At 40.4% G+C, this 20,658-nt stretch overlaps 1 long non-coding RNA gene across 3 annotated transcripts in view; it reads right to left on the bottom strand.

Annotated features, from left to right (window-relative positions):
* Window positions 1-7,991: 7,991 nt before the first annotated feature.
* LOC147023553 (uncharacterized) overlaps window positions 7,992-20,658 on the bottom strand; it is a 102,025-nt gene continuing 89,358 nt past the window's right edge. The window contains exons 1-3 of one of the 3 annotated variants that reach the window (XR_015060280.1): window positions 13,124-13,401; window positions 9,617-9,749; window positions 7,992-8,261 (exon numbers count right to left, since the gene is read on the bottom strand). This is a non-coding gene — a long non-coding RNA (uncharacterized LOC147023553). Of the gene's footprint in view, window positions 8,262-9,616; window positions 9,750-12,714; window positions 12,958-13,123; window positions 13,402-20,658 lie in introns of those variants that run through there. The other 2 variants (XR_015060282.1, XR_015060281.1) reach the window with 2 other exon arrangements.

Below are 20,658 nucleotides of genomic sequence, written 5' to 3'. Positions count from 1 at the left end.
ATATATATATATTATATATATACATATATATATATATATACATACATATATATATATATATATATATATATATATATATATATATATATATATATACATATATATATATATATATATATATATATATATATATACATATATATATATATATATATATATATATATATATATATACATATACATACATATATATGTATAAATATTAAACCATTTGGATGTCATATGCAAGAAGAAAAAGCAACCATTCGGATAATGTTTTTTTTGTTTTTTGTTACTTTGATCTATAAGTGATTTTTTGATCCAGAGACAAATCACATAAATTGCAAATGACAAGCTAAACACAGAATAAAGTGGTATTAGTAAGCATCTTAAACCCTAGAATAGCAAATTAAAATCACACATCTAAAATAGCAACGAACTTTCTGAAAGCCTTCAGATGATTTGCCCTGACATTTCAAGTGAAATGATGGCCAACAACAGAAAAGGATGAGAGCTCAGTCAATCTAGGAATTTTGTTCTTAAAGTGAGCCAAGCTGACTTGTTTCTGCACATGGTGTACCAATTCTGGTGCTTTCCTATTCATCAATTTATCAGGCTTGACTCTGCTTAACTCCCACCAAAAAAAAAAAACATCAAGCAACCGTGAGGCAAAGCAGCCTCAAAAAAAAATAAATAAATAACAATCAGAGTACATCTGGATCCCTGCAACGCACTGTCTTTTGTGAAGCGCTTCTGAGAAAATAAATCTGTCTTTTTGAGCAGTTGCATGTTGCTATTTACAATCACTGTCGAGCATGCAAGTTCATGAAAGGGTGTGAATGAGTGCCAGCAGTACAGCTATTTGACTTGGCATGTTGAGTGCTTCTCATGACCACGGCAAAGTCATTTCTGATGATTGGTTGGTATAACAGCAGCATTGTGCTGGTGAGAGGGCCTATGGGATATTGGTGCATTCCAACCAGCTGGGAATGAGGTCAAGGGAGATTAGGCCTTGTGTGAGTTAAAACAGAAAGGCAGAGGAACAGGAGATGGATGTAAGAAGGATATTGAGACAAAAAGAAAAAAAAGAGTCGATCAGAAGATGCGTGGAAATTGCCGTGCAATGCAGTTAGAATACATAAGCATTCCATTTCCAATCGAGCAGGACAATCTTTCCATGTGTTTGACCTAGTGATGTGGGAGGTGAACGTTTGGAAGGGGGGTAATGTGGAACTGGGTGTTTGCACACAAGGCCTGGCATTGTGACGACTACAAACAATAACCTTTGAAACTCGAGTGTAACATTAAAAAAAAAAAAACAGAAAATGCCCCAATGGTTTGCTTCACCTACCGTAATCCAAAAGTTGTTGATTTTGACTCATGTCCTTTATCGATGAAATCATAATTGTCTTTTATGAAATGCTGGATGTCTTCCATTAACAGAGATGCTTGCTTCCATTGCAAAAAAAACATGGAGATGGAAAAGTGGCATCAGAAATGAGTGTGGAGGAGAAATAAAAAATGGACCCCTGTGACTGTGGCTTTGGAGGGAATACACCGACTCAATTCTTCGCCTGAGAGTCTGGCATCCATACCCCATTGTTGCTCCAGACCTGCAATGCTTGAAATCTTGTGCTTTCAATGAAGCACATTCTTTCGGCCAATGGAACAGAAATAGGATTTCTTTAAGCCTGATACATATACTGTATAACACTCACCACCAACAACAGCAGAGGTTTCACCAATATATGTCCAAACATTATTCATCAATATTGAGCATAAGCATAATCACATTTGCAATTGCAGTGCAGCAGCTCCCTTTCTACGATTAACTATACCAAATGCTTAAAATCAGTATTATTTTTATTAGTGTTTTTTTTGCCTCCAGCACACATTTTGGCAAACCTTTTCTGGAGTGAAAAGCAATGCATTGTGATTCAATCCTACAAATACATACCTTCTAGTATCCAGAAAAAGCTTTCTTAGACTTTTATTTTTGTGCCCCAAAATAGGCTACCTGCTCGTTGTGCACGAGGTATATATTCCAGTTAGTATTTCCAAAGGGATGGCAGGATAACCTCGAGGTATCCGCACTCACCTCTGAGCTGTCTATTCTGGGTTCAAATCCTGACCCTATCCACCAACCGCCATCATGGTGTTTCAAAAGTATGGCGATTCATCAATGTGTGTGCCATCCTTCAGAAGGATGGTAACCTGGGTGTTCTGTCTGCCAGCATTAGTTGGTAGACGTTAAAGATTCCACAGCATCCTTTGTTAAGAGTAGGTAGGTTCTCTGGCAATAACTTTTTTAAGCCCCTTACCTCGAGTGGCTTTATGCCTTGCTTAGGCGATTTCCATTAATAATAATGAAAAAGTTATCGCAAGTACCCTGACCAAATTCCAAATTTCTGCCTTGACTACCACTGGGAAGGAAAAAGGCAAACCACTCGGTATAACCCTCGCCATGGTATTGCTTTGGCGCCACTGAACCTGTCTTTGGACAGAGCACTATAAACGAAATGTATTACCAACGGCATAGCAAATGTCTGTCCTTCAGTGAAGTTTTCAATAATTTATGTGGAGACATCCATGTCTTTCCATTGCATGTCTGTGATTGTCTACAAAACATCATAAGAATTTTCCATCCAATTGTGGATCCAGAAACGCAAGACCTCACTGCCTCCACCGAAATTACTGGGGAATCCAAGGAGTTGTATGTTGGTGTTTCACAGGGTAATTTTTCACAAGTATAAGATGGATGGATGTACTCTTCAGCAATACTTTACAGCTGAAGAAAACGCTGATACAGATCAACGGTTCGGCTGAAGCGTTTTCATGCCTAAGGGTTACAATGACGGGTCGCCATTATGACGCACGATACTGGCCTGAAGGTACAGGGATATGCAATTTGTTCAGGTGCCGGCGATAGCTCACCTCCTCTGTGCGAAAGACACCTTGGAATATTTGACATCCAGCAACTAAAGCTAGCAGACGGGATGCCAAGCTGATCATCCATGCGAGGGACAGCACACACATTGATGCCTTGCCCTGCCTATGAAACATCATGATGGCACTTTATAGCTGGGCCGACATTTGAACCCAGGCTCGACAGCTCAAACCGGAGTTCACTTATCTCTCGGCAATCCTGCCAGCCCACAAGCAGAAGGATATTAAGTAAAATAATTTGATAAATATGATATAGTGTCATTAGAATTCTCTTCCTTTTTCTATATTTTTTATTTTTTTTGTTTGTTCTCATTAATTTTCCTCAAGAGTTCGTTTAATTTTCTTGTCGGCCAGTTATATAAAAATTAGATTCCAGATGTGATTTAAACTCACTAATCATAATATACTGTTGCGCTGTGCAGTTTTAACATTGACTCATGGACTAATTCATTTATTACTTACGAAATCTAAAGATTTCGTAAGTATATTGATGACTTCCGTTTCTGTTTGTTTGTTTGTTTGTAGGCACGATAACTCGAGAATGGAAGAAGCTACCAATGTCAAATTACACCACGTGATTCAGGAGGGTGATGGCTAGTGCTGATTAGATTTTGGTCAAAATCAGTCAAAGGTCAAGGTCACAATGAGGTCAAACTTCCAAAAAATGATAACTCGAGAACGGAAGAAGCTACCAATGTCAAATTACACCACGTGATTTAGGAGGGTGATGGCTAGTGCTGATTATTTTTTGGTCAAAATCGGTCAAAGGTCAAGGTCACAATGAGGTCAAACATCCAAAAAATGATAACTCGAGAACGGAAAAAGCTACCAATGTCAATTTACACCACGTGATTCAGGAGGGTGGTGGCTAGCGCTGACTAGATTTTGGTCAAAATCGGTCAAAGGTCAAGGTCACAGTGAGGTCAAACATCCAAAACATTTGATTTTTGATGATTTGGTACAGAATCATCGTAGAAACTTCTGGTTTGCGTCGCTACCTTCTCTAGAGACAGCTTTTATTAGACAAGGTCAGAGGTCAAGTTGACGATTTCGTAAGTACCAGTCTATGACTGCTTGTTTATTTATTCATAAGCAGACTGTGCCCGCTTGGCTGCATCATTTTCTGAAGGCACAGCTGTGCTGCTGATGCAATGCCCCCTGTTACCAGTAATCTGGTGCTCATTTCGACAACAGGTTAGTGTAAAGGATGACAGGCTGAGCTAACCCACCTGGTGTTGATTCAGACGACAGGGCCTTGAACTCAAGACCCAAAGCCCTTCATTGCCAGCCCCTTAACCGTTAAGCCAACACCAGCCCTTCATGGAATATGTTCTGATAGGATGCTAAAACTGTTATCTCATATATTTTTAAGTCAGTTGTGGTTCTTAAAGATTCATCAAGCCAGTCTCCTTCAAGACCATTGATCAGAATTTTAAACTGGTGTTGTGGTGAAATATTCTTCCACTACCATACCCTTTGAAAGGACTCGACCGAACTTTCGGTTTATAATCACGGCTTTAATGAACTTTTTTGATCACGTGATGGAAAACATATTCACAAGTAGCAGAAACACTCACAAGAGCTGAATGACATTGTCTTTCTGTGACAGGCATGAGAGTGCGTAATGGTTGTGCCATGGGAACACAGGGAGAAAACGTCCCACAGGGACAGTTGTCGATGACTGAAGAGTTCAGGGTACAATTAGGCAATAAGGTTCACTTGAGTTTGTCTGTTTCCTGTACACATGTTTAAAGTAAACCCTGAGCATAAAATAAATGCACATTACTTGTTTATAAGAGAATCTATGCTGGAATAACATAATCACATAATTCTCCTAAACAACCCACACCCGAATTTGAAGGGACATTTCTTTTCTCTCGAAAAACATCCAAAAACATTCAGAAATTAATGGCCATCTTGAACACATTTACACACCACACACAGCCCTTATTTATTTTTTGTGTTGTTTTCCCAGCGTGCTGAGAATCCAACCATTGCCAGGGGTTTCCTAAAAAGGAACGGATGAGGCAAAGCAATGTTTGACAGTCTCCTGCCTCACATGTGTGTGGTTCCTCTCGGAATGAGGTCCCAAAATGCTTGTGCTCGCGGCATGCCACAGTACTCTTTGCTCATTTCCTCTGCATCTGCGTCCTGGCACAAGCCACCGCACGCTTTCTGTTCCCATGCAAAGAGCTACTGTAGTCCCAAGCAAGAGCAAGATGAGTTCTGAAAGCTTGGACGTCCTTGCTATTATTTAAAAGGAATACGATACAAGCAGATGAATGCTCTTAAAACTGTCCATGTTGTATTGCCAATTGCCTCTCAAACGATCTAAATAAGCCAATATTCGTTTTCTTCTCTTTTTATTTTCAATCACTTTGAGCATGCAATTTTAAGGGATTTGTGTCTCCTTGGCTGCACAATGCAAGAGCCAAACCAGAAGACTGAGAATGATTGTAAGGGAGCTGCAAGCAGCATAGGTTTATTGTTGAACTTTACTGAAATCTTCAATTCCACTAAATGGAAAACAAATGGGCGAGGATGTCATAAAAAGTCAGGAGAATTTTTCAAAGTGTTTCTAGATCGAAAGCTAAGGGGCATAATAGATATGGTGATAAATTGATCTGAACTGAAAGCATAAACCCTCACATAAGCTTATAGGTTAGATTGTGTTGAATTCACGAAAATTCCCAACAAGGTGTATATATTACCAGGCTCTTCTCCAGTGACTGGGTGGTGAAATTGAGTCAGAATAACAATGCGAACAATGATGGATTAAGGGGTGGGGGGCAGATGGGGTGGTCGACCGGGGCTCAAGCCTAAAAGGGGCCCCATGCAGAAGCGGATTAAATTATTGGTGGGTTCATTAATTAATTAAACTGAGTGGCCATAACGAATACAATTTGTCGCAGACACACGTCCTGATGTGCAACCGCCATTTTGATGATGAAAATGCAAAAGACTGCACTGTCATTCAAGGAGAAATTCAAGAATGAGATGTTTCTTAGTCATCATTGATCAGCTAACCAGTGCCTGGAAACAGCATCTTGGAATGTACAAGGAAATCAACAATAAGTTTGTATTCCTGTCCAAGCTAGCCTCCCTCTCAACTTGTGATATCAAGCTAGCTGCAGGAAATCTTGACCCCTCCTGTCCCAACGATCTAGAACCCACAAATGAAAGTGAATTTATCCAGTTTTCTACCTTACTGGCATCTTCAACAGAGCTTCAAACCTCACACAAACAAACTAAGCCAGCAGAACTGAGAATGTATCGATTCCTCCATACACACACCCTCACCCAAACATTTCCTAATATTGAAAAAGCTCTTCGGTCAAAACTAAACCGTATCAAGGATGAGGTCAGGTCACCGAATGGGACAAGATCGACTTCTTAAGAGTCTTTAAAACACGAGTATTGAGAGTGAAGTACTGAGAGGAAACTTGACTTCCCAAAAATCATGGACGAGTTTCGCTGAAAAGAAATCGAGAAAAAGACCGACGTAATGTTATACATGTAGTGGTCTCTGTGGGGAAACTGACTGCACCTTGGAATGTAAATAACAAACGATGGTCTCAAAAATAAATAGTGCTGTCTTGTTCTAAATCGTCATTATCGATTTAGTTTCAAAATGTAATGATTTTTTTTCATGAAAGTGTTCTTGTTTATTGTTTGTACAGGGCTAACATAATAAGATATTAAATGAGCATCATCATAATATGGACAAAAAAAACAACAAACATTTTAAGAAAAATGTAAAAACGTAGGATGAATTCTCAAACAAGAAAAAGACGTCGGACAGAGCACGATACTTACAAAATCCACCCCCCCTCTCCAAAGGTTGTCATGGACACATAAAATTGTCCATTTCATTAAGATTAAAATTGACAATCTTAATCAAAGTTCAGGTCAATCGGAACAAAATTGGTTATTTTTCAGATTGAAATTAATGATTTTAGAAGTTTGACTTTGAGTTGACCTTTGACCTTATGACCTCAAAAATAGTTGGTTTCCAAATTCAGCGATGCAATATGCAAATCTTGTTCAAATTTCAAGTCAATCGGATGAAAAATTACGATTTTAGAAATCTCACCTCAAGCTGACCATTGACCTCAAAATCACTGGGCTTCTCAGTTGAGACTACCTGTACAATTTGGTAAAGTTTCGTGACAATCGGTTAAGAATTGTGACCTGTAGGTGATAAACAGACAGACAGATGGACAGAACAACAAAATCGACTGACTTGAAAAATCTTCAATTTTGGAAGTAAAAAACAACTAACCAATGTAGGAATGACACCACATTATAACACCACATTACGATGCCACAATACGACACCACAATCCTCTTATGGATTAGCATCACATCTTTTGATATTTTACTTTTGTTTTGGGATTATGATGGAACAACGTCAAAATATATCGCAATGTTAAACCAGAAGAGGATATGTCAAATTGTGGCATCGAAATGTGCCCAGCAGGCACACAACGTTGTTGCAACGTCGTTTGGCAGTTCTATCCTGACGTCAGAATTGGGTCAGTGGGAAGTTGTTTTTGCAACACCCATGACGTCGGTTTTCAACGTTGTGACAACATTGAAATCTGACGTTGTGACAACGTTGAAATCTGACGTTGTTGCAGCGTTGTGTTCTGGTTGTACCTGACGTTAGAATTGGGTCACTGGGAAGTTGTATTTGCAACACCCATGACGTCAGATTTCAACGTTGTCACAACATTGAAGCATGACGTTAGTTTTCAACTTTATCACAACGTTCATAAAATGGAGTTTATGTTTTTACCCTTTTCTTTGCACGCCAAATAAACGTACATTGCAGTGCATGACTCCCTTCAGCTTCCAGCTTGATGGAGCCCTCGACCCGTAGGTCTGGGGCCAGCGGAGCACCGCCGTTCTACCGGTGCCATTATCAAAACATTGAAGTTGTATTGCAACATCATTACATTGCACAGTAACACATAATGACCACAACTTGAAAACAACTGTAATTCATAATCATTTATTATCACGTATCATGCAGAGCATTATTGCGGCAAAAATATACAAGCAGTATTAACAATAATAATATCTTTATTCGTACCAAAAAGGCACACTCAAATACAAACGTACAATAAATAAAAGTAGATACCATTGCAATTGAGAAACATATCCTAAAAATTGGGAATAAAAAGAAATACCACATGGGTAAAAGTCGTAAATACCTTTTTGACAAATTCACTTTGTGCAAAGCACAGTTAACAATTCCAATTCAGAAAGTTCTGCTCCAGAGAGGAACTGTGGAGCTTCTTCTCTCTCAAATATAATTGACTGCACAAAGGCACCTTTAAGTACAACAACATCATCATGCAGTGTTAGTAAAACTGCTGATAATTCTATGCTTGCATACATTAAATGGGCATTAGGAGCATAAAAGGTATTGACCGATAACTTACATTTATATAAAATGTAATTAAAAGTTTTAGAGACTGATGACATACTACCCATTGTTACAAGATTCATAATTAAGCAAACTCAGGAAAGAATTATGAGAAAACGAAGAACCACATACAAATTTTGCAAAACGACATAATAGTTGACATTCAATAGGTAGAAATTCAGCAATGACTGGTAAAAGAGTACAATATGGGTCCCACTTGGGAAGTCAAACACCTTTCTGATAGAATTTCTCCATGATATATATATATATAATTTAGAAATATTTTTACTTGTTATGTCCCACAGTGGCATCAATAGAATGAGATGCATAAAGACTTAAACAGATGATACTTGACATGATATGAACAGTGCATAAAATTATATAAAAGTGAATTACAATCAGGCAAATCAATGAGACCAAATACGTGTGTGTATTCTATATATCTATGTGTGTGTATTCATACAAAGAAAAAAAATATAAATCTAACATCATTAAGTATGAAAACACAATTTTGAATGCATCTCACATAAATAATTCCAAAGCACCAAAAAATTAATTTGTTGGGTGTTTTCAATCTTAATTTCACAAGAAAATAAAATAACTTAATTATGCATAAAAGTACATGTCAATATTTTCCCAATGTAAACTTAGGCTGGGTTTCCAACATACAACATTACAATTAACTATGCTGCAAATTCTTAATAATCAAGGATATGGATGGCTGGCACAGTGTGTTGCTGTTACTCATTATTATTACACTAGTATGTGTCCGTACGTGCGTGCCCGTACGTGCAAAAAAAACAACAACTTTCAAACAACCACAAAAGCCATTCCTTCGCTCTCATGAATGACGACTGGATTGGGGCATTGTGTTTATCTATAAATGCGCATAAGAAATCGAGAAATTATGAGAATACAGTAAGTCATCACTATCCGGAAGTCCGTACGTTGTAACCCGTAATGGGGAACGCGGCTGAGGATCTCTTCCCCATCGGCCACGCCTACGCAGTTGGTTTGGTAAATAAATGGCCATAACTTGGGAAGCACTTGTCCACTTAATATCAAACCTTGAAAAGGCACACACTCAGGTCCCCAGCAATATAGCTGGCAAGTTTCAATTAGATCGGATCAGTGGTTCAGTGGTTGTCGAGAAACCGCGCGCGCACGCACGCACGCACGCACGCACGCACGCACGCACGCACGCACGCACGCACGCACGCACGCACACACACACACACACACACACACACACACACACACCTGGAATTGTAGATAGATGAGGGCTTGTTCCTGCCTGCACCTCCACACCGATCAGGGGCATATTTCAAATGTTGTGATATGGCAGTGTCCACATCTGCCTCCGATGCTGTTGGCTGACTGGTCATGGTACTGTCTGAAAAATAATAAGAATTTCCACTTCGTATATATTTGGCTTTATGATCATCAAACAAGACTTGCAAATGTCAATTACGCTCAATCCATGCACATTATAAACTGTCATTTAGCAGAATTCATTTCCTCTGACAACTTTATAAAAATTCAGGTTCCGGAAAGGTCTCTTCCCATTCTTTCCACACAAATTGTATGTGGACATCACAGCATTGGACATCACCCTTATTTTAGAAAAGAAAAACAATTTAGTACACCAGTGTTCGAAGCAGCTTATAACAAATTTTAAGTTCCACTGCCCTTAAAAAGCCTCAATTAATATTATTCTTTATTATATAAAGTTGTTTTCATGTCTTTTGATAACCATTTTACCAAAGGAAAACAATTGTGCACCGAAAAACTTGAACAACTCCCCAAGTGACAAACTACCACAATGAAGGCTTCATTGTTAAGGCCCGGTCACACCTTGACGTTTTAGCCAGCGATGGCAACGTATTAAAATGTATGTAAAACGCTGGCTTACGTTGAACTTTTGATGTTTTTTTTTTTAAAGATTCGGACGTATTCATAGCGACTTGGTCTTATGTATAACGCATTGGTAACGGACACAGAACGTTTCGTTGTGTTATAGATAACTTATACCAACGAATGCTGAACCTGTTGTGGGTCTACACAACCGATGCCCAACGATAGTCTAACTTAGGCATAGCGCGTTGCACGCATCGCCGACGATGTCGTGACGTAGCCTATTAAAAGGCTGACGCACAACGATTCGAAATATAACTGCCGTAAAAATGGAAGTGTCAACATCGCGGTCACACCTTGGCGATCTTGCCAGCGTATGCCGACCTAATAAAAATGTGTCTAAAACGTTGGGGCACGTCAAATACGGTATGAGTAAGTTTGGTATACGTGAGTACAACGCTAAAGTACGCTATCATACGTCGTAGTAAGTAGAGTACGTCAAGAAATTTTAAACATGTTCAAAATTTTACGACGTACTCGGCGTATGACACACGACGTACTCGCATGCGATGGGGATAAGTTGTACACACGATATGTGGACGCTTACACACGTCCACAAAGGCTACTTATAAGCTACTCATAAGTCGAAACACGTCGCGGTAATGTCTTTTTTACGCGAAACTTATTTCTAACTTATGTTTGACGTGCTTTGAACCAATTCTTTACGTAGTCCCAACACACATCGACGTATGTAGACGTATTCCAATGACGTCTTCCGGTCGACAAAAAAAAAAATTAACGTGTTTCTAACTTACAACTGCCATATAAAGACGTGTTCCCAGCGGTTTTGGGAATTGGTATATAAAAATGCTGCTCATAAAAGGGGAACCCAACAGTGTTTTCGAGTCCTTTTTGAGTCGATGTCCATGTCAGCAGTAACAGTATCAGTATCAGTATTAGTATTAGTATTAGTAGTAGTTTGTTCATGTTGGCAGTACTAGGTGAGTGTGAGGGGGAGGGTGTGGGTTATGATGGATCGTCCTTGCGTTTAACGATTTAACGATTTAAATGATAAACTCAACGATTTAAATGGCTGCATCTCCACTCTTGAAAGTAGACGCTTGCGCTCAACAATTGGATTTTTTTTACACTCAACGACTTTTAAACGGTACCACTCAGCTATTTTCATTGTTTACAATGAACGATTTAAATTGCTGTCACTCGCCTTTGTTTTTTGACGCTGGCGCTCGGAAATTTTAATCGTTTCTATTGAACGTGCTAAATCGCTCAAACCCCACTATTGAAAGTTGACGCTTGCGCTCAACATTTGGATTTTTTTTTACACTCAACGACTTTTAAACGGTACCACTCAGCTATTTTCATTGTTTACAATGAACGATTTAAATTGCTGTCACTCGCTTTTGTTTTTTGAAGGTGGGGTTTGGAAATTTGAAGCGTTTCTTCTGAACGTGTTAAAACGCTCAAACTCGACTATTTTAAATAGACGCTGCCGATGGACAATTGGAATCATAGCCAAGCTCGACATCGAAGTCTGAACATCCTCGTCATGCCGAAGAAAAGTTTGAAGAATGCTGCAAATAAGTGTCCTGGCCGTGGCCGTGGACGCTGACGCAAGGACGATCCATTATACAGACGTCTTTCAGCCTATGAGTAACTTAAAAGTAACGTCTGTCGATGTGTAGCAACGATCGCGTAACGTGCCAACAACACGTTAATCATAGGTTAGAAACAAGTTTCGGGTACGCTAAACATTACCTCGGCGTGTCTCAACTTATGATTAACTTACAAGTAGCATGTGTTGACATCTGTCAACGATCGCACACCGTGCATACAACTTGTGGCCAGCGTAGCGGAACGTGTGTCATACGCCGGCATACGTCGAGAAATTTCAAGCATGAAAAAATTTGAGGACAACCAAAAAGTACAACGTTTAAAGCCAACGTACAACGACGTATGGCAGTGTTTTTCAGTGTGCTCTCAATGTTATCAAAACTTACCCATAACGTATTCAACGTGTGCCAGCGTTTTAGAAAAAAAAATTCAAAAATCGGCATACGTTGGCTAAAACGTCAAGGTGTGACCGGGCCTTTACAAGCGGCAGTTTGTCGGCGGCCAAAGGGTTAATATTTTTTTATGACAAAACCACATTTTTCGGCGAACAATAACTGACAATTGTTTCATTTTGCCTTTGGTTAGGCCTAACTCGTAAAAAGAGAACATAAAAAAATAATATATTTAAAAAAATAATATTAATTGAGGTTTTTTTTAAGGGCAGTGGAACTTTAAATATGTTACATTGTGGTACAATGCGGTAATTCGTCGGACCCAAACGGCCGAAGCATTATCCACACCAGAAAAATATTTTTAAAGGTTCTGAACGAATTAAACTTGTCCAAAGTAATTTTTACAGAATTCCCCTGTATTTTCCACAGACCGGTGTTTTTTTTTCACCAGGCCCGCGGAAAAACGAATTGATTATTCACCGTCGATTTCTCCACACGATCAGGGCCAAATTAGGGCCATGTCAGCGACAGCTAAACGTGATAAACGAACGATGAAATCGGGTGCCGGAGGATTCGATCGTCAGATACACGTTCCCGAGTCCAACGCTCGAACCACTCGAGGGCCCCGAAGGGCCCGGGAGAGTTTACATTGAATGTAACGATATAGATTCCATCACAACAGTAACAGGAACACATCATGGATTCTGTGATCTTAAAAACGTCCAAAAACAAAAGCTAAGACATAAAATCGATTTATAATATTATACATACTAAAAATGATCACAGCGGAAGATAATTTTAACTATAAAAGCGGAAGTCTTCTGCAGATTAAAACGGATTGTCTCTGCCACACTCAGAAACAGGGGAAAGTTCACAAGTTTAACCAAACCTTGCAAATGGCGGCGAGTGATGCGGAAATAGCAATTAGCCAATCAGATCTCTCCTCCGGTGAAAGGAGACACAACCACACACGGCACGAGGTGGCAAAGTGGTCACCATGGCAACACACACGGCACGAGGTGGAAAAGTGGTCACCATGGCAACACACGCGGCAGAAAAAACAGTTTTCGATAATCGCGGGGCGCGCTGCGGCTGTACCGCGTCGTCATCTGGTTGTACAACCAAGCGACCGATTCCCGACGTCGTGAATCTTTCATACTGACGTCGTGTGTCTGCTGGGTGGTGTCATTCTTCATTGTTACTCTTTTTCTTCTTCTTCATTCTTTATAGTCATCCATCACAATCCCTCAACAAGAGTAAAACGTCAAAAGATGTCATCATGGTTATGCATAAGAGGGTTGTGGTGTCGTATTGTGGCATCGTAATGTGGTGTCATTCCGACCTTGTTTGGTTATTTTTTTTGAGATTTAATCCCTGTTTTTACATTTTTGTTGTTTCTGTAATTTCTTTGGATGTAATAAAATGCTTAGTGTTTCACATATTTTGTTATTCAACCCCTAACCCCCAACCCCCACCCCTCCCGCCCCCAATCTTGGCTTTTATCTCAGTCCACGATGTAGATGACTACATATCAAGTGTGGAAATGTCGATGGAAATATCGGTTTAAAAATAATAAAATTCTTTATGTTTTATTTATATATTTTGTTATTTTGGTTTGGATTAAATCCATATATGTTATTAAATTCTGCTTCTGGTACATTTTCCCCCCTCGTCCCCCCAATCCTGGCTTTTGTCTCAGTCCACTGTGTGGATTACCACCATTGAACTGAAAATAAATATAATTCTCATTGCCATTCACAACACACAGAGCCCGGTGTAGCAACCGGACGCCATCTTGGTTAGCACTCGATTTCCGTCATGCATTTGCATGTAATTTAGAACGAAAAACGATCGAGTTTTTTTTCACCTTTTGTGTGATACTTTTCAATAGTAAACTCTATCATAGTAACTATAACACTTTCCTTTTCACAATAACGTTCGAAAACAGATATTGTTTCTTTGAGAGTGTGAAAATTGGGGCATTTTAAGGAAGCTTTATGTAAGAATTTTTTTTTTTGGTCAAAATTGAAAACGTGAATTGACCATTTTTAGGTCGTTTTTACCCCTCAGCCCGAATTGGCTGTCCGATTAAATCCATTTTTGCAGGGTATGTTGGGGTTGAGTAGAGGAAGGTTCCTTTCGAAAATGGGCATGCTGCGATTTTCAATGTGGCCTCCATGGCAGCCATCTTGAAATTGGTTTCCTTCGATTTTGAGGAGAACGCCTTGTCCGATTAAATCCATTTTGTAGTGTGTGTGTGTTGGAGTTGAGTAGAGGAAGGTTCCTTTCGAAAATGGGCACGCTGCGATTTTCACTAGCCGCCACGGTAGCCATCTTGAAGTCTGATTGATTTTCGATATGACGTCTAACTGACTGCATCATCGTGATATCAATGCTTCCTTTTACAATGCATGGGCTGAGGGGTTACGCCCACTTTGCGGAGCTATTTTTTTTATTACGCACCAAAATGATGCAAATCAAAGTGTTGAAATATAACCAACTTTATGTTTAGTAATACCCAAATTGTTGGCAGAGTGAGTAACCGAGAGAATGTACATGTCTGCTGCAGACAGGGTGATTCATCAATGTGTGTGCCGTCCCTCGGATGGACATTGAACTGGACGTCCCGTCGCATACTCGTATCCAAGCTGTCCAGTTATCGCCGGAACCAGCCGGTTCGTGAAAGACTTGGGTCAAACTTCCCTTGGCCGAACTAATGAGAATGTTGAATTAATAGTGGTCGTTAACATAAACAAGCTCAAATGAGCTAAGATCCTCGTCCTCTTAATGATGACGTCATAAAAACAAATAAGACGTCATTGTGATGTATCAAGTTTGCGATAAATGATCTGTGCTAATGCCCGGCTTGATTCCCACAAACAAAATTCAAACAGCTTGCCTAGTTTCGGAGATAATGGTATAGGCGATTTCCATTAGCGGCAATATTATGGTGTCAACTTTTTTTCTAGGAAGAATTTCCAAAATCGGAGATGGTTACTGCCTGCGGGTGGGTTTTCTGCATATACATGGCAAGTTTCACGAAGATCCGATGAAAACTCTGGGTTGTGAAACAAAAAATGTCAAAAAATAGGAATGACGTCATAAAAATTGATATGACGTCATAGTGATCTATCATATGTGCGGTAATTTATCTATGCTAATGCCCCTGTTCGATTCTCACAAACAGAATTCAAAAAGCTTGCCTAGTTTCGAAGATAATTTTTTAGGCGATTTCCATTAGTGGAGATATTTTGACGTCATAACTTTTTTTTCTCGGAGGAATTTTCAAAATCGGAGATGGTTTCTGTCTGCGTAGGTTATTTTTACATATGTACGCCAAGTTTCAGGAAGTTTCGATGAAAACTGGAGGCTGTGAAACAAAAAAGTCCACAAGAAGAAGATGAAGAACAACAACGTGAGTCAGACTTAGAGATCCTCCACGAGGATCTAAAAAATACACTCGTTAATCCTCCCCAGTGAATGCTCCCGATATAAAAAAAAATGTTAAAAACGAATTTGCGAGCAATAAACAAATCGACTTACCAACAGTGTTCATGTGATTACCAAATTAGAAGCTGCGATACTGCTGTGATATTTCAGATGATACCATTCCTGTTCATCAACATATAGGAATACCTGTGAAACATCTTTCCACAACCTTCCTGTAACAGATTGGGGCAGGTTATTGCCGCAAAAAATGGCATTTTAACATTTATTTGGGCCATAGGCCAAAGGTCAACAACTTAGGTGGAGTTTCTAAAATCCTCAATTTTCATCCGATTGACTTTTAATTTGAAGAGGATATATATTTCCGGTCACTGAATTCAACCAGCTAATTATTTTTGCGGTCAACATAGACCAAAAGGTCATAGGCCTGATTTAGTGTTGCCTGGGTTCACAATAGGCAGGTTGTTGCCTGAGGGCAGGTTGGATCAACAACTTAGGTGAGAATTCTAAAATTGCGAATTTTCATCCCATTGACTTGAAATTTGAAGAGGATTTGCATAGCAGGTCACTGAATTCAACCACCAATTATTTTTGAGGTTAACTTCAGCAAGGTTTCTAAAATTGTGAATTTTCATCCAATTGACTTGAAATTTGAAAAGGAGTTGCATATTTCATCATTAAATGCAACCACCAATTATTTTTGAGTTCAACCATGTTTTATGGATTTTGCAAGTACTGTATCATGTTCTGCACGACGCCTTTTTTTCTTGTTTGTTTGTTTGTATGCAGGATATCTGAAAAAGTTGTGGATGGATCCAATTGAAATTTGGTGGGCGGGTTGGGTATGTGAAAGACAAACTGATTTGATTTTGGTGAAGATCCGGATCCAGATCCAACTACTGGAATGTTTTTTTAAGTGATCCTTCACCATTGAGAGATAGAGGTAAACAAATATCTAGCACGACATCTCAAAAAGTTGTAGACGGATTCGGATGAAACTTGGTGGACAGGTTGGGTGTGTGACCACGACAAATTGATTCGATTTGGGTGAATATCCGAATCCGAATCTGGATACGATAACTATTTAATTATTAAAGTGATTCTTCACCATTGAGAGATAGGGCCAAAAACGATATATAGTATGATATTTCAAAAATGTATTGGGCCAGATATGTTCTCGTGGATCAGGCATTGCATGGCGGAGGTATGCGCTCTACCGAGTGCCCTTCTAGTTCAATGTGGGACACGTTCAAAACCACCTTGATCTGTGACGCGAGTCAGCCAAGTGGTGCTAACGAATATGCTTTCTTTTCGTAATAAAACAATTCATGTTTTATATATTTTTTTTTAATTTTGGATTGGGTGCACTAGCCCAGAGACAAAGGAACTTACTCACGTTGAAATCACCATCATGGCTTCAGGAGTTGTTGAGGTATTTCGGGCTGCAGTTTTACATTGTTTTGAAAAGCGACCAACAAGTACAAATTGGCGATTTCGCCATCTCTTGTTGTTACTTTATCGAAGTATTTTGGCATCTTTTTAAGTCTTGCTAATTCAGAAAATGCTCAAGAATAAAAGTTATGGCTTAAATGCTTATGACTTCACTTTTTAGGAGTTTATGAGCGTATATTTGTGTAAGCTTTTGAATGGGTGGCCATGTTTTTTCCTGTATCATCCCTCGATATGGAATAGTACGATGCTCCATGATAAGAACATATTCTAGAGCCTAGATCTGGAACTCCAGTGCTGTCATTCGCAACTGGCTTGCTGTCGCTTTCCAAGCCAGTTGTTCCGCATCAACTGCTTTCCAAACCAGTCTTTCAACATCAACCACTTTCCAAGCCAGTCATTCCATATCAACTGCTTTTGAAGCCAGCCTTTCTATATCAACTGCTTTCCAAGCTAGTAGTTCCGTATAAACTACTTTGCAAGCCGCTCGCCCAGCCATTCGGCAAGTGAAACCTGATTCTAAAAGGTGCTTCGTAATGTAGGCAAAAATGGCTGCTGCCGTTGGATTCAACACAATATGACAACCAATGAAATGGTCAGAAGCGTCCCCATGTTACTTACAATTATAATATTATTGAAAAGTGCATTCAGGGCCATTGAGAGCCAGAATTGGCCCTGGGACAATACTAAGTGTCGGGCCCCCTTCAATTATTTTTTTTTAACAACCTATATATGGAGGTTTCCATATTTTAGTTGTCATAAACACATGCCATGTTTAAGGGAAATTGGGTGTTATTTACTTATTCTGACATGCAGAATGTTTTTTTAATGCACTTCATTCAGATGGAATGTGGACAACACTATTGTGTCGTCCAGCCTTGGTCGTCTTTACTGCACCCCCCAATGTGTAGGGTGGGGCTCTCCACCTGGCATTTTAACCAGATGTTAGGGTTAGGGTTATCTGTTAGTGTGACACATTCATGTGACATATTCAAGTGTGTCTTGTGCAAACACAGATTGCAGTGTGTCATGGGTTCATTTATGTCACCGCAATTGTGATGATGTAAATTGTTCCCATAGTAATTTATTTTACGAGGGAGGGTGTCACTGCCCATGGCAATGGCATGCTTGGGAATTTCACTGAGTGACTTGGAGGGAGACACAAAATAAAGTTGCCCCGGTGTTTTATCGTCACAATCATTCCATGAAACAAAAAAATTGAAGAAATAATTACGGGCCCCTATTGGTTCCGAGCCCAAGGATAATTACCCTGCTTGCCCCCCCCCTCGACGCCCCTGCCTATTTTAGAAGGCGAGTAAGAATATCCATAATTCGGTTACTGCCCAGGGCCCATGCACCCTTAATCCGTTCCTGAATGCAAATTTATACCCTTTATTGTTTTAAATGTAAGCATGGCATATTTAAAGTACATAAGCAGGCAAAGAATAAGTGTTCGACAATCATGTCGAATAACCATATTTTAAGGATGGACTCTGTCCAAATTTCTTCATCTATATTGATACTTGCATCACCGAAACACCCATGCCTGTGGATCTGAATGCATATTATTTTTACCTTGCGCACTCGAAGTGAAAAGTGGGGTTAAGCAATTGGTTTACTTTATCTGTCTATCTGGATCTGTATTTCCACAGAGGTCACTCTGTGAATGAGGAGGAACAGCTGAATTGTAATTGAATGTTACATTTTGAACACTGTAGAACACGAATCAGATGATGAATTGGACCATGAACCAGCAGTATAGTAGGACCACCCAGCATGGACACCCAGCAGGATTAAATACAAAACCTGTCAAGGGCGGAGGAGCACCTTGTGAGCCAATGGCCATCCGTACCTTGTGCCCAACTGTGTCCGCGGACGTCGTCCTGCAGTTTGGTTACTTCTTATTAGGAGGTTGGTGGCAGGATTTGCACTTCGGCCACCAGAAAACCCTTCATTCCGCAAAACATTCTTGAAGCATAAAAAAAATCTGAAAACCCACTCCGTGCGAATACCTCCTGTGCAGCTTCCCTTCGCAGGGCAGCTCAGTGGATGACGGGATTGGGGCAAAGCCTTTGGGACCCCCAATCTTTGATGAAAGGAGGGAAACCACGTGGTAACATTCCCGGGACAGATTGCAGGAGAGTGTGTCAGGGTGGTGCTGAGGTGTCATCCACCAGACGGCCGTCTCCTTGGGTTAACCTGAGGCGGTCCCTTCGGGTGGGTGCCTGGAATGTCCTATCCCTAAAATAGGATGATCACCTGTCTCTGTTATCATCTGAGCTCAAGCGTTTCGACATCAGTATTGCACCACTATCTGCGGTTCAGAGACCGGATTGCGTGAGATCATGGCGGGTGGTTACACCTTCGATTGGTCTGGTCGCTCTGATGGTTACCATACTCAAGGAGTTGCTGTAACTGTGTCCAATAAGCTGACTCCAATGATAATTGTGGTAACACTGGTCAACGAGTGTATTATGAGATTAATGATTCGTCACTCCTTGGGTGTCATTTCCCTGGTCTCTGTATATGCTCTGACAGAGGCGAGTGATCTCACCGTGAAGGACGCTTTCTACGCCACGCTCGAGTCTGTGGTTGATCAGTGCCCCAGGTGAGATACACTTCTAGTTTTGGGGGATTTCAATGCATAGACTGGAACTGATAGGGATGGTTATAAGACGTGTGTCGGTCCCCAAGGGTCTGAAACTGTGAAGCAGAATCGCACCAACTTCCTTGACTTTGCAAGAAGACATGGACTTAGGGTGGCTGGTTCATGGTTTCAGCGCCCACAAGCTCATCGCTAGACTTGGCATTCCAATACTGGTGGTGTGGCAAATGAGATTGACCATGTGCTCGTTGATGGTTACTGGAGGATGATCCAGAACTGCAGGGTCCACCGGAGAGCTCAGTTCCTCAATACTGACCACTGGCTTGTTGTAGCAGCTCTGAAGTTGCAGTATAAATCCAGCAGAATGGTACCATCCCAGCCTCGGCTGGACGTTGGCAAGCTCAAGGATGAGAGGATAGTGGAGATTTGGGGGTCCGGGTACTTTGGGGGATCCTGAAGAATTTGATAGCATGGACCAGAGTCGCAGGGCCAGGCTGAATGGCAGAGCTGAGCTGTTCAGGGAGCTGAGGCATAAAACTGTACGTGCACTAAGGGTGGACAAGGAGGCATATGTGCATGGAATCTGTGAGGGGGTAGAGCATCACCTGTGGTCAAGTGATTCTCATCCTGTTTGCAGGGGAATTCGCACATTGCATTCATCCAAGCTCATCACTCGGTGTAATCTAGTTAGATTGGGGGTTGGTGGGCTCTTGACAGAGCAGTCCGAAGTGAAGGCCCGCTGGGCCGGTTACTTTGAGCGGTTGTACGAGGCTGATCCCCCAGCTGTTGAGATGGACATCAGGGCTGTTACAATTCCTGTTGCTGACCCTCAAATCAACTGTGATCCACCTTTGTTTGTGGAAACACAGGCTGTGGTGAACCGGTTGAAAGGGGGTCAAGCTCCAGAGATCTGTGGCATCCAT

Source organism: Eptatretus burgeri, chromosome 7, assembly GCF_056783735.1.
Source record: "Eptatretus burgeri isolate ZD-2024b chromosome 7, Ebu_testis_v1, whole genome shotgun sequence".
Taxonomy (NCBI): domain Eukaryota; kingdom Metazoa; phylum Chordata; class Myxini; order Myxiniformes; family Myxinidae; genus Eptatretus; species Eptatretus burgeri.
This window is presented reverse-complemented; position numbering and strand designations above follow the sequence as displayed.